Source organism: Nycticebus coucang, chromosome 10, assembly GCF_027406575.1.
Source record: "Nycticebus coucang isolate mNycCou1 chromosome 10, mNycCou1.pri, whole genome shotgun sequence".
Taxonomy (NCBI): domain Eukaryota; kingdom Metazoa; phylum Chordata; class Mammalia; order Primates; family Lorisidae; genus Nycticebus; species Nycticebus coucang.
This window is the reverse complement of record NC_069789.1, coordinates 42,864,103-42,877,070: the sequence shown is the minus strand read 5'-3', so window position 1 is coordinate 42,877,070 and position 12,968 is coordinate 42,864,103.

Sequence of the window (12,968 nt, the reverse complement as noted above, 5' to 3'; positions counted from 1 at the left end):
TATTGGTATTAAGAGGTGGGGCCTTTGGGTGGCCACTAGGTAATGAGGGCAGACCCCTTTTAAATAGGCTTGGTGCCACCATGCGAACACACAAGGCACAGTCTACGTGGGTCACTACAAAAGTTTAGAGACAGTTGTGTTTATGGTCCATTATTTCACTTTCAGAAACACCGTCAACAACATCCTTTCTGATTCATTCATGCAAGTTTTAACTTGCTCAACTTATTGGTGTTCCTGGGAGGGCTTCATTTTGTTTTCATCTAAGCAGATTTATGTTTCTTGATGATTGTGTATCTCAAAACTTTTGTAATGACTTACATATGAGGAATGGGCCCTCACCAGACACCAAATCTGCTGTCATCTTGATCTTAGATTTCACAGCTTCTGAAATGTGAGAAATAAATTCTGTTGTTTACAAATTACCCATTTCTACACAGAAATTCATAGTAAGAGGTGGGATGTTGCCGTAACAAATACCTAAGAATGAAGATGTGTTTTTGAATGGACAGAGACCAGAAGAGTTTGGAGGTATCTACCAGTAAAGCCTACATGTTAGCGAATAGAGTATTAAGGATGATTCTGATGGAGGCTCGTGATAGGAGAGTTGTAGAAAATGGTTAAATCTCCTCAGAGATTGTGCAAGTGCTCACGAACATATAGGTGAAGTCCATTTTGGTTCATTATTTCTGTCTGACATCTTATCAAAATGATTATAAAGAAATAATGAATATGAATCTGTGAAGAAAGGTAATGCATGAGCATGTAAAGTGGTGAAGAGCTTGAATGAACTGTGTTAATGTCCTAGTGCTTTGTGGAACTTCTGAGTGAGGAAATAGGATAGTTGACAGTAAAAATATCTAAGCAAAGTGTTGAGGGTGTGGCATGGCCTCTGTTGATTGCGTATAGTAATGTGGGAAGAGAGAAACAAATTAAAGATGGAATTTGTAATGAAAAGGAGAGAAGAACTTAAAGCTTTGGAAAGTTCTCATCTTGTAAAACATGAGAAAATATGTTGAGGAGAGAACACCAAGGGTGTGGTCAAGTGAATATTGATAAGGAGAGTACCACAGTTAGAAGGAAGCCAGATGCTATTCATCAAGAGAGTGGAAGAATCTCCCCAAAGGCATTTCAGAGTTGGTGGAGACTGCCCCTCTCATCACAGGCCAAGAATGCCAGGGCTTTAGGAGCAGAACCATTTCAAAGGAGGGGCCCAGGGTGTCCATGGAACCTCAGGATTCACTGCTTAGTGTAGCCTCAAGGCTCTGCTCTCCTCTGCTGCAGTTAAGTGTAGCACTCCTCAGTCACCCCAGGATCAGGTCCAGTGAACTCAGATGTAGCAGTGGCTGCTTCAGAGGGTACAGGTGGCAACATTGGTGGTGTCCATGCAGTATCATCTCCAGCAGGGCACAGAGTACACTGCCTATGGAATCATGAATGCTTTCATCAAGATTTTAAAGAATTTCCCAGAATGCTTTGTGGCCAGGCAGAGAACTGTCACAGGGTCAGGGCTACCAGAAAGAGCCCCAAACTAGGGCAATTCCCAGTGGACCTGTAGGGGTGGGGCCACAACAAAATCTCTCACCAAGAAATGTCCAGTAGATCACAGGGGTAAGGCTGCCACAGGGACCTCTATTACAACAATGCCTGGTGGAACTGTGGATGCAGGCTGCCCCAAAATCCTATTCTGATACAGCACAACCTCTCAAAGCTATGGTATTGTAGGCACAGGGCGCTAATCTGTGAGGTTTGTGATATGGGGCCACTTGGAACCTTGGAGGGCCAATTCTGACCCCAGTGTGTCTAGAAGGTGGGGCACAGGCTCAAAGATGATTCTTGAGCTTTAATATTGAATGTTGTTTTCCCTGCTGGGTTTTGGACTTGCTTAGGACCAGGTACCCTTTCTTCTTTCTTATTTCACCCTTTTTGAATGGGAATGTCTTTCTTTTGTCTGGCCCACTGTTGTAGGTTGGAAGCAGGCAATTTGTTTAATTTCATAGGTTCACACTAGAAAGCAGTTTGCCTCGGGATGAATAGGTCCTTGATTCTGATTCATGTTTGATTTAGATGAGATTTAGATGAGATTCAGAACTTCAGATTTTTGAGTTGAGGCTGGAACAAGTTAAGACTACTAACACTATTGGGATGGAATGAATGTATTTTGTATGTAAGATGGACGTGAAATTTGGGGAGTCAGGGGTGGAATGTTAGGGTCTGAAAGTTTATGCTCCTTCAAAATTCACATGTTGAAATCTAATCCCCAATGCACTGGTAATTAAGACATAGGGGTTTTGGGAAGTGAATAGCTTAGAGGCCTGATGGAACTTACTTACCTCTTTGCCCTTCTGCCATGTGAGGATACAAAGAAGGCTCCATCTATGAGAAATGAGCCTTCACGAGACACCAAATCTATTATCATCTTGAACTTAGAATTCCCAGCCTCCAGATCTGTGAGCAGTCAATGTATGTTGTTTATAAATCACCTCATCTAATGTATTTTGTAATAGCAGCCCAAACAAATTAAGACAGTGACTTTGGTATCTTTTTTTTAAAGCCATCAAATATGGATGCAATAGCTACAGAGTCTTTTCAAAGCAAACCAACAAATACTCAGTCTAACAATTCTACAAATGGCCAAATTGGAATTCTCATATCTACAAAGTTTGATAAAATTTATCAGCCAACTACCACAAAAACTGCTCAAAAAATGGTCTAGATAACTGAGGAATGAGTTAAAGTAAGAACTAAAAAAAAATATATATATGGTGAGATATGTCTTCTGTACTTTATTGGTACAAAATTCTGAGGTTACAATATTTGAGCAGCTTTACAATAAATGTAACTATTTATATAACTATGTAATAAACATAAATATTAATATTTTATTATATTTTTCTATATAGTTTGGAATGATATTGTGAGATTATTAGTTTGCAACACATCCTTATCCTTACTAAATTAGGGAATGTTGAGTATAAACCATTTAGAATGCAGTATTCTCCTGCTTGAGTTTCATTGATGGGTATATAAGTGCATAAGCATGCCCATGTGCGAGTAAAAGATACGAATGTGAATTTGTCAGTAGGAGTAGATTTTCTATGAACTAGACAAAAGCATATTTTTATTGATTCCACAAAAGCAGATAACTTACATTTGATCTTGATAATGATTAAGATGTAATTGAAATGTAGGTATTTCCTGAGTAAATGAGAATAGTTATTTTAAGGTTAATTTAAATATACATCATTTAAATCCTCTTTTAATGTGATTAAAAATAAACCAGCTACCATCTATACCAATACAAAATTAGATTTTTGCCTGTATTTCTTTACTAACATAAAGCACACTATTTCACATTGAAAATTTTTTTTTTTTAATTTATTGTTGGGGATTCATTGAGGGTACAAGAAACCGGGTTACAGTGATTGCATTTGTTAGGTAAAGTCCCTCTTACAATCGTGTCTTGCCTCCAAAGGGTGTAGCACACACCAAGACTCCACCTTCCTCCCTCCTTCTGCTCTTCCTTTCCCCACCCCTCCCTCCTTCTTTCTGTCTCTGTTCTCCCCTTCCACATTGAAATTTTTAAAAATAAGAAATAAATTTTACCAAATATGTATGCCCTCATTTGTTATCAGAGCTGAGATATTTTTAGAGGAAAGTAGGTTTTTTTTGCTTTTGCTGAGACAGTGTTTTGCACTGTCACCCCAGGTAGAGTGCAGTGGCAGACTCTAGCTCAAAGCAACCTCAAATTCCTAAGCTCAAACAAGCCTCCTGCCTCAGCCTCCTGAGTAGCAGGCACTACAGGTACCACCACGTCTGGATAATTTTTCTGTTTTTACTAGAGACAGGATCTGGCTCTTGCTCAGGCTGGTCCCTAACTGAACTCCTGAGCTCACGCAATCTTCCTACCTTGGCCTTGCCGAGTGCTAGAATTACAGGCATGTGCCACTATGCCTGACTTGTAAGAAACTAAGTAGGCAATTAATATAATTATTGGCTTCAAATTGTTGTTATTTGAAAACACAAAAATAAATCCATGCCTCCCTTTAAAACATTAACAATTGAATTACTAGACTGTGCTTGAAACCTGATTTCAAAGTTAGCCAACCTCACTGTTACGTGAATAACAGTTAGTTAAAGTAATACATTCTATGTCAATGGAATGTATGTGAAGTTTAACCACCTAAGCTTCATCTTGTCAAACTACAGACTCGGGCTGTTTCTATTATCCTATCTCTCATGTGACTATAAGGTAACATAAAAATCTGATATTACTAATTTTAAAAGCAAAATATTTTGCAAATGGTGTATTTCAGAGAAGCAAAAGAAGAGGATGAACCGGAGTCGGGGCAGGCTCCCTGGCAGAAGTTAAGCATTTTCTAGTTTAGAAAAAAAATAAATATTCTTTAAAAAGTATAGCCTGTACTTTCAGTTTCTCCTCTTCCAAAGAGGAGTATAATTAAGGAGGAAGATTCTCGCTTTTAGACTGAAACCTGGGTATTTGAGGAAGTGATTCAAATGACCCCACAGGCATCCAGCGACCCGAGCACTCTTCCAGCTTTGCTGGTGCCCATTGGTCATTCAATATCTGCCCAGGCCTCTGAAACTGTTCTCATGAAAACTGAACCTGAGTGAATCCACAAACATAAAAGCAGGACTGATGTGAATGTTTGCCGAAAATGTAAATCCAACCTAAATTGCCACCCTGTTTTTTAGGTTAAAAAGTTCTGGCGGGTTATTTTTTTTTCCAAATTAATTTTGGATCATAAGATTCTATTAGCTGGTTTTTGCTGGCACCACATTGCTGAAAGGATGACAAGAAATAGGGAGCCTTGGAAATTTTACATGTCTGCCCTAAGAATTCCAGTTCCCTTTTACAACCCAGAAAGTCTTAGATCATTTGGGTCTGGTTTAGATAAGCTGACTAGAATGAAACCAAATTGGTGAATCTTCTAAGCTTCTCCCAGTCATCCTTCATTAAGAGAAGAGTCATTTTTGCCTTTTATGTAAAGGCAGAGCCAAAAGATCAATATTCACTGGTTTTCCTTCCATCCAAAACTTTTCCCACAAGTCTGCTGCCAACTCATGAGGAGGAGTGTCAAGTTTTGTATTGCTGTTTTTCAAATACAGAAAAGTTATATGGGCCCTTCCCTACAGCCTTGATGGGCCCTGTGCTTTACCTCAGGTCCACATGTCCCTGTAGAGCTGTGTATATGGGCCTTACGTGACAATTCTGGCATCAGCATGTCTACCACTGAAGATGTGCTGGGCCATGTCTTTGCTGCTGAGAGCTTTTTAAAGAAAGTCCTGAAAAGGATGCTACAAGTTTTATAAGCTTTTTTTTTTTGGGGGGGGGTCTTCTTAAAATTCTAGCCAGAGAAGCACCTTGGTATCATCCTAAGAGGTTGTAAAAGGAAGAAGATAATGGTAGAGAGAAGCATACTGTAGAGGAGAGTGCACCGTCTCTGTCCTGCCTGGTCACATGTTGCCTGACTTCTTGAGAAATCTTGTCTTAAGGAGGAATTTTTTGGCTTCCCATGAACTTCCAATAGGTGGGAGCCAAGGCAGAGCAGCAGTCTGTGTTAAATCTAGCCCACAGCAATTACAGACTCCTAGGACATAAAAGTAGATGCTGTCTTTAAGATCATCTAGTCCAGTATCCTCACTTTACAGAGAGAGAAATGTGGCTCAGAGAGACAGGGTGCATTTTCCCGGGGTCTCACAGCCAGTCTGGATCTGAGCTATAATGAAAGTCAAGGTTCATCTACTCCTGGCAGCTTCAGATCTGACATTGGAGGAGGATGGTTTCTTTCAGTTCTCATAACTTAGAAAAGTTCTGAATAGAAATCAAGTTGTTAGTTTTTGCTTTTTATGTAATTAGATTGCAATTTTTAGTCTAAGCCCTTAAGAATTTTATAAAAGTGGCTTAAAATCTTTAGCTTTCCTAATGATAATTGTGAAGGTCTTAATACACAATTTGGTTAAACTCAAAGAGGGTCATTGAGGGCTCATGAAACTATAGAACATATATTGTCACAAGGCCCCATTAGATTGTGAGGTCCATGGGGCCAATGAATTATGGCTACCTCATGCATGGTCTAGTATAGTACCCCTACATCATAGATTCTCAACAAATATTTGTACAATAAATTCTTCCCACTGTTTATCTATCTTTTGTAATTTAGCAGCTCAATGACTTCATTTTCTTAGCAATAACTCAGTTTAAATTTTCTGTAGTCACTTTGTGATCCTCATACCCACTTCAGTGGAATGTCGCCTTCTCTGTGTTCTATGCCTTCATATTTCTTCCACTGACATGGCTTATCAATCAGTACTCTCATTACTTAGCATCAATGATATGCTTAGTCCATTTTCTGTTGCTCTAACAGCATATCCCAGTCTGGGTAATTAATGAAGAAAAGAAGTTTATTTAGTTCATGGTTCTGGAGGCTGCAAAGTCCAAGAGCCTGGTGCTGGCATTTTGAGGGCCTTTTTGTTGTGTCATTACACGGCAGAGGGCATCATATAGTTGAAAGGGCAAGAGCAACACAACCAGAGAGAGCTGACTTTGATAACAAAGCCACTTCTGTGATACTGAATGCACTCCCAGGATAGTAACAAAAATCTATTCATGAGGGCAGAGGGATTAAGTTTCCAATACATGGATTTGGGGGGATATATTCAAACTGTAGCAACCTTGCTCTGTTTTGTTAAATTGTTTTTTAAAATTACAAATGCAAAAAGATACTCATAAATACAAGATACAACTTGCTGGGTCTTCTCCACATCAACACTATCTGGCTTTTAAGGAAATACACAAAAACAATGGGTAAGACATGTCCTTGTCATTTAGACTTCACATTTCTTTTTTTTTTTTTGGTTTTTGTTCTAATTCATAATCTCTAAATCTCAGTCTAAATCCTTTATCTTCCATAAAACCTTCCGAAACTATTCCAGGTCAATATTCTCTCTCCTCTGAACACTTTCAATAAACACTGCATGGTCCGCTCATTTTGCACACTTTTTGTAGAATTAATTCTATGTGCATTTTTTTTTAAGAAATGTGAAGTCTAAAAAAAAAAAATGCACATAGAATTAATTCTGCAAAAAGTGTGCAAAATGAGCGGACCATGCAGTGTTTATTGAAAGTGTTCAGAGGAGAGAGAATATTGACCTGGAATAGTTTCGGAAGGTTTTATGGAAGATAAAGGATTTAGACTGAGATTTAGAGATTATGAATTAGAAAAGAAGGAAGGGAAGGAAAGAATATTTGGTTTAAAGGGTCAATGTTGCCATATTCAAAGTGAGTTCAGTAGTGAACAGTAAATAGAGCAATATGGAATGAAAAGAATGATGTTTATAATGTAGAAATTCTGTTTGGAAAGGAAGGATCTAACACTTTATACATAGAAAATAGGTATAAAATACTAGACGGGTAAAGTTTTTGTTTGTTTTGTTTTGTTTTGTTTTGTTTTGAGACAGTGTCTCACTCTGTTGCCCCGGCTAGAATGCCATGGCCTCAGCCTAGCTCACAGCAACCTCAAATTCCTGTCCTCAAGTGATCTTCTTGCTTCAGCCTCCCGAGTAGCTGGGACTTTAGGTGCCTACTTTGACACCCGGCTAATTTTGTTTCCTATTTTTAGTAGAGTGGGGTCTTGTTCTTGCTCAGGCTGGTCTCAAACTACCAAGCATAAGGGATCCTCCCACCTAAGCCTCTCAGAATGCTAGGATTACAGGCCTGAGTCACGACACTGGCCCATAATTTTTTTTTTTTTTTTTTTTTTTAACTATGGTAGGAGTGACACAAGAGGAAAGGCTGATTGCAAAGCACAGGTTGTTGTGTAGTCTGTGGAGATAGCACATCCTGGAGATATTCGGTGCTCAACTTGCACAAACCTGCTTGCTTGTCCTGTTGTGGGCGTGACCTTGTGTGACAGCATTGGGAGTGAAAAGGAAAAGATGTGTGAGAGACTATAAAATAATTGAAGTGTTGTTGAATGTAGCTTAATGGGCAGTAAGGAATGAAAGGCCAGCCATGGTCTAACATGTCATTTCCCTAATAACATTTTAGGCTGAGCTCTTAATGATTTAATTCTAAAAAATGACTTGTGAATTTCACTATCAAGTTGGTCCAGAAGGTGATATATTTTTGGTCAAAGGCTTTTTTGATGAGACTTAGGAAACAACAACTCTATACTTCTTTCATTTGTAAGCCTGACCCCATGTGGAGGTATGGGCTAGGCAAATAAATAACAAGAATAAGAACGTCTTTATTCCTCTCACATTCCCTTGACTTTGTCCTTTGTACCATGCTAAACTGGAAGGGGTCATTGAAACATTAATATGGTGTGTAAGGCTCTCACGGTGGCCCCTGAGGAACAATTTTCAATATGTTACACTGTTATTTGAAGAAGTTTACAAACCCGATGATTTGACTCAATCTTCCTCTAGTTAAGAATCAGCAATGTCAAGTTGTTCAGAGAATCTTCACTAAGTCTAAATAAAGGTAAGACTTTTACAAACTTTCCACAAAGATTTATTGCATACTTCTTGTGTGGCTACTACTCAGGAGTATCCTCTGGGCCTATAGAATGGTGCTCAATAAATATTTAATTAGACAAAGAATTAATGAATTAGTGGAAAATTGTGTTTTAGGAGGTTAAGGTGCTGGATTTGAAAAGAAGGAGGCCAGAGGCAGCAAGAAAAGTTGAACTTTTGTTGTAATCCAGACATTAGATAGTGAAAGTTTAAGTGGGGATGTAGAGGAAAGGGCAGGGTGTGATAGTTTATGGGAAATGTCAGTAATACACTGTGGGTCATTGGCTATCAGAAAATCATTAAGATGGATAGGAGGAAAAGAGTCAAAGACAGTTGGATTTTTGAATCTGAATTGAAGGCCTGCTCAAGTTGTAGAAAGTGAGCAGAACAGTATTATTTTTAGACAGGTTTGGTTAAGGTCATGGGAGAGGCCTTTTCATGGAGACATCCTGAGAGTAGAACTCTCTAACTGAAGTCTGGGCCAAAGCCTGAGCTAAAAGTGCCTCAATTCATCAATCAATGGAAGTACACGTCAACCACTCATATAGATTGACATGTAACAAGGCAAAATCAACCATTTTTGGTTTAAAAAAATGCCTGTTTCATCATAACTCAATAATCAAATTTCTTTTGTAAAGCTGGTGTTTTATTTAAGTCAAGAATACATAATGCAATTTTGAACTGCATCGATACGGTGTCCAAATCAAGGGGCAGGGCTATATAGAAGTGTTTCTCAATCCTTTTGTCATTATCGCCCCTAAAGGACCTTTTCGATAGCTGAGAGTGATGGTATTTGGGGTTAAGAAAAAGAGAGGAGTTTTCATGGAGGGAGAGTACAAAGAATAGCCGCCTTCTGACCACATCAGGAGGAGGGTAGGGAGGGGCAGAAAAGGAGATGATGCGTTTAAAGAACTGAGAGTATGAGATTTGTGAGTCACTGAGTTGAGGGGAAAAGAGTTTTTAATGAAGCGCTCATAAGAATTGTCCAGTACTAAAGGTAGGTGAAAAGGAAAAAATGTCAAGAGAAGTCCATTGGATTAATATTTTTCAAATTGGACTTAGAAAATTTGCATATGTGGCTATGAAAAGGTGACATATTAATAACTAGCCAGATCAGTTTTAAAAATTAAGTAGAAATAATGGCCTGCCTTTGATCAGTCAAAACTATGCACATATTTTAAAATAAATCTGTTTGGTTTGTAGTTTTCAATATGCTGCATCAACACCGGTAGCCGTATCAAAACAAGAATGTAGATATACAGTCTCCTTTTCAGTAGTGAAGGCGATTCATTGTTAGCATCAAGGAAAACACAGTCCATCTAAGGTCGAGGCATATTTTCAGCAGGAACTGGCAGTTGTTCACTCATTGGGTGGTTAACAAAGAATTTTCAGTGCAGGGACCAAGGAGTGGGAGTGGGCACTGGGCTCCAACGTTCAGGTAGCCAATGTGCTTAGGCTGTGGTTGAGGAGGAATGAAGACACATCACTAACCACACAGGGAAGATTTTTCAGGCCACTGCTGTGTGGGATTTTGTTTATTGGTCAATTTTGCAAACAACTTCTTTCAGACCAACATTCTAGTAGTTTAAGCTTGGAGATAATTAGAGAGAGCTGGTGGAGTACCAGAGAGGAGTACAGAGTCCTAGGCTCGGCATGGTTCGGGAGATCATCTATTGCAGGTCCCAGCCTACAATCTACTCGGCTTTACAATATCACTAACAGTTAATCAGTTTCTGCTTGACAGCTTCCAGAAAATGGACGCTTAGTGCATTGCAAGGAAGGCTTTTGTGGAATTAGCAATCTGTATCTTAGAGCAATTTCCTGGGATAGCACATAATATCTGCTAGCCAGTGTTCTTAACACTTTATATATAACTCACTTAATCTTCACCTTAACCCCATGGATAAAGTGGCCACATGACAAAATAAATGCAATTATTATCCACAATTTTTAGGTAAGGAAATTAAGGCATGGATGGGGTATGTAACCTTCCTCAAGTCAAAGGATTTGAACCATCCTGGTCTTACTCCAGTGTGAGCTCAAAAGTGATGCAGGGGAGGAAAAACTGTTTTCCCTCTTTCCGCTCAGGTTCACTGGCTAGAGTCTGCAAATAAGACGAGTGAAAGACGGATAACAAGAGAAAAACAAATAGACGTTTGTTAGCATGTGTGTCGCTCCTGGGCTGGGAGCTCCCAGAGAGCAGCAGCTCCAGGGGTGTTCAAACTTGGACTCACACAGTGTCTTAACAAGAAATGACATGTGTTTAGAGAAGTAACAAAGCAAAGAAAAAGGACTCCGAGTTTCTAGAGGAGGCAAATAATGAGAAAGCAAATGTATGGAGAAGAAAACTGTAAGTAAGTTCTAATTGTAGCAAAATTTGTTACATAGATTTCTCCAGTGCTATCTCTGGACGGACAAGAATCCAGAGCAGTCTCATGTGATTAACCTTTGCCTTCCTGATTGGAGAGGCAAGGGAGAGACACTTGACAAATTTATATCTTACTATTTAGGCCAATAGCATGAGAAGGCAAGAACATTTTTTGTATTTGCTTCTTAATCCTCATCCCAAAGTGGCATGTTTTGGGGTAGCAATCCTTCACTGGTTTGGTCTAATGTTTCATCCTTCTTGCTAGCTATTCAAATATTTAAAGACAGTTATTAGGGCTTCCCTAAGCATTCTTTTCCTGGGCTAACTATCCCCAGTTAATGCAATCATTTCTTTTTTCATGCCATGGTTTTGATCATTCAGAAAAACATAATTTAGTTTGTAGTTGCCTCACTTAAAACTAGTACTGAGAACAGAATACAGACTCCAGAGTCTGAAGGTGTGAACAATGCACAGAATTGTGTGCAATTATACAATTGCGAGGCTCTGCAATTAGCATGCAAGGTGAAAATTGAATATAGTCAAATAACCCTTGAAAAAGGTCTTGACTAACTCATAATGGAGAGGACATATGATATGTGTGTATAATCCTGTGAAGAAATTCTTCTGTTCATTAAAATTTGGTATTATGATTTACTAAGGAAGGAACAAAAGGAAAGTTGATGTGCAGATGCCTGGGCATTTAAAACATTCTGCCCTTAAGGTTATTATCAAATCCCCAGTAATGAATGAGGGGTTGGTAGAAAATACTCAATTGAACCTAATTGCCTGCAATATTACTTTATTCTGATTAACTGTTGAGCGCTCTCTCTCTCTCTCTACATGTATATATAAAAAAAATATATATTTATAGCTCTGTGTGTGTGTGTGTGCATATACACACACATATTTGTGTTGCAGTGAGGATTAAACGGGAAGGGAGAGAAGGGTGGGTTCTAAGATCAGTTTGTATATTCAGTACAATCCCAGTCCATACCATTCAGCATTCTCAACAAGGCTATAACAAACCCCAAAAGGGGCAAAAATTGGTTCTTGGTGGGTAAAAAACTTACTCTTTTAATATAAGCCCTGACCTATACACAATACATAAAGAGATATGTAATATGTCTGTGGCATTAAAATTTCATGGGGCAAGTGGCATTATGAAAACATCCCTTAAAAGGCTCCTTACGGCATACCGATGCCAAAAGGATTGAGCAGTGTTGCTATCCGGCACTGCCCCTTGATTTGGACACCATATCAATGCAGTTCAGAATTGCACATGTGGTTTTAGCAGTCACAGTATTGCATGCATTCTGAGTTTAAATAAAACTCATTAGTTTTACAAATGAAATTTGATCATTTCATTATGGTGAAACAGACAATAATGTTTTCCAGCTAAAGTGCTTGATTTTGTATTACGACATGCTGATCGATCCTAAAGGCTGGCATTTGTAGTTCCATTGATTGATGAATGGAGGACACTTACAGCAAGGCAAAGGGGGTGAGTTTGCTTAGTAAATACAGGGCTTTCAGCTTAAAATTCTGCTCCGTGTGTGTATGTCTACAGATGAAGGTGAAGGTGAATTCATTTGCTTTTGGTTTTTGACTTATAAGGTCATGGATTTCATCCCTGATACTATACTGAAAAAAAAAAATCACATGGCCATGACTAATCCCAGCAAAAGGTTTCTTAAATGTATGTCAACTCCCATTACCATCACCAAAAAATAAACCAAGGATCATACCCTACTGAGAGAGAAGATGTTTGCTTCTTTCATTATGTTTGCTTGCAAAGCATGGAACATTTGGCTTTTGCAAATGTATTTGTGATTGTTTTGTTTTTGTTGTTATATAGGTATTCCTTCCTGCCTTCCCTTGCCACTGAAAAAACGGGCAGCAAATTCCTTTTCAGGAAAGAAAGTGTCTAAGTCAGACAAAACACCATTTATATACTAAAATATCACTTGGTCATAAAATAATGTAACCCAGGCAGAGTTTGGAAGGAGAAAGCAGAACAATGTAAAAGCTAAATTGCTCTGCTTAAGAAAATATGATGCATTTACCC